Below are 2330 nucleotides of genomic sequence, written 5' to 3' on the forward strand. Positions count from 1 at the left end.
TTTATTTCACCATATGATGAAAATGTTTTGCTACTTACTCATTTCATTTCCCAAATGACTTTCTAACTTGTGCGTAGCACATAGAAGTCTTTTCTGTGTTCTAATACCTTTTTTGCCTGTTTGTTTTGGCTGATACATGCAATGTATGATATTTTCTATGTAATGGTCATTTGGGTAGTTTTCAAAAGGCAACAAACGGATGTCAGCCATTATATAGGCAATAACCTTAATGAACCACAGGAAACCCCAACTATCTGCCCCAGATTCTGAGAGAGGGTTTGAGTTGTGGCAGTTTATTTGATATGTGCTAAATACAATCATTCCTCCTCAGATTTCCACCGTTAATGTGGGTTTTGAATAATGTGATTATGACTTAACATGAGCAGACGTTACAAGGGTATTTTACGTGATAGCCACTTAACTTGAAAATTGGGCAAGATCCTGGGAAAGATGTTTTGTTAATTACAGCTTTAACAAACTCCTGAAAACTGATTATACTCTCCCGCATTTTACGACAAACAGCAGCCAACAGTTACCGTTTCCATCAAGTAAAAATAATAAATTTAGTTGTTTAAACTGCACTGCTTATGTGGAACATGTGTGCAATACGTACCCTCAATTTGGCTTTCGTTGATTAGTTTCCCTTGTCCCACCTGAAATGCCCTCCAGACAGTAACACCTTGCTCGCTGTACTTGAGGTTGTTCAGGGAACTTACTCCCGCTAAGTTTACCTGAGGGAGAACACACTTTCCTTCAGTGCCCGGATCAACTAGGGTAACCCATACACCATTTAAATCTCCATTAGACAACATAGCATCTTTGAAGTCTTTGGCATTCTGCACATCGTGACCCTCATTAATGTGACGTCTGACGTGGGCCTTTATTGAGGCAGCTTTCCTGTTGCAAGCTCCCTTTCCGCCTTGTGGGTCGCTGAAGTCGACTCAGCGAACTCTCACACCAGTTTTGGACTTCATTGCGTTACATGTTGCCAGCAACACTGAGTTGTCATAACATCCAGCATTGTCCTGGCAGAGGAAGGCAGATGTAATCTCTGGGTGCTCGAATTTAAGGGTGCGGAAAATGTGCTTTAAGTTGTGTACAACTGCAGATGTATCATGTAAACAGTTCTCAATGAAATGTACGAATGTCTGGCTTTGCATTCTTCCTTCTACTTTTTGCACCACTACGCTTAAATGCCACAAGAGTCCCCGTTTTCTGAACCAATTGGACTGCGATTCACGATACTTTGCGGGTAAAAATTTCATCGCCCAGTCTTGGGTTATGAGTACCAAAGCCTCATCAAGCAAATTCAAGCAGTCAATTCTTGCTTCAATGTGTATAACTGGTCTTCTAATTCCTTCTCTGGCATATGGGCCTCGTTCAACAAGTACCTTTCAATCTCCTGCAGGACGCTTTGGAGATCTTCACACTGTGAGCAACTCCGGTCATGTGTATGTTGGCATGGGGCTTGTAGTTGGCTATCGATGACATCACTCAGCGCATAGGTGCTGCAATGATCAGCAACAGCAGTGCTCTCTGAAACATGGACTTGGGAAAGAAATGGTTATGTTCTTTTCATAAACTTCACTTTGAATGATGCAATTTCTTCCTTCCCTGGAAAAACTTGCATAAAGAGGGTCATGTTTTTGTATACAAAGAGGGTGGTCAGTTTCAATATTTCAATATTTACTTAACATGTAATAAAAGTTGAAGATGTTGATTCATCGCATTTTCTTTCTGCCAGATAATTGTAACTGTGACTCGTTCTCCATAAGAGTAATGCAAATTAAATCTTTTCATGTACAGCATATGGATCCACTGACGATGTATAAAAATCTTTTTGTAAGACAGAATTGCCTTTACTAAACGAGGGTGTTTTACCTTAAAATCCAAGTTAAGGTACTGTTTACTTTCTTTCAGTGATCTTTCCCAGCAGTTTGCAGATTCTTTTGACAGACCCATCTCCTCCAGTTGCCCTATCAGGGCGCTCAAGTCATCAAAGCCCTTTGCACCTGCTGCAGACATATAGTCAAGTCCTTGAAGGGACTTCCTTACTGTCGTAGAGCAGGCGGACAGGGTACGTAACATTGTGGCTGCTCCAAAGGGCTTAAACTTGGTCTCTTTGCAGTGTGCTTGATACTGCTGCACTAGTCTGCTTGGTATCATAGTGCATTGACATTAGGAGTTTCGAGAGCTTGACCTGAAGAGAGGCGTAGATGGCGTTGTCCAAAAGGGAGGTCCTGAGTAACATGTGGACATGGTCAACTTGGGTGAGCTCAATGCACAACCTGGGGCTCTTCATCATTGAAACCTTGGCACCACGCCCATAC

The 2330-nt window shown here is 41.9% G+C and overlaps 1 pseudogene; it reads right to left on the minus strand.

Moving 5' to 3' along the window:
• Window positions 1–563: 563 nt before the first annotated feature.
• Window positions 564–1265, minus strand: LOC145499876 (uncharacterized; annotated as a pseudogene).
• Between the last annotated feature and the right edge of the window lie 1065 nt (window positions 1266–2330).

This window comes from Orbicella franksi, chromosome 10 (genome assembly GCF_964199315.1).
Source record: "Orbicella franksi chromosome 10, jaOrbFran1.1, whole genome shotgun sequence".
NCBI classification, from domain to species: domain Eukaryota; kingdom Metazoa; phylum Cnidaria; class Anthozoa; order Scleractinia; family Merulinidae; genus Orbicella; species Orbicella franksi.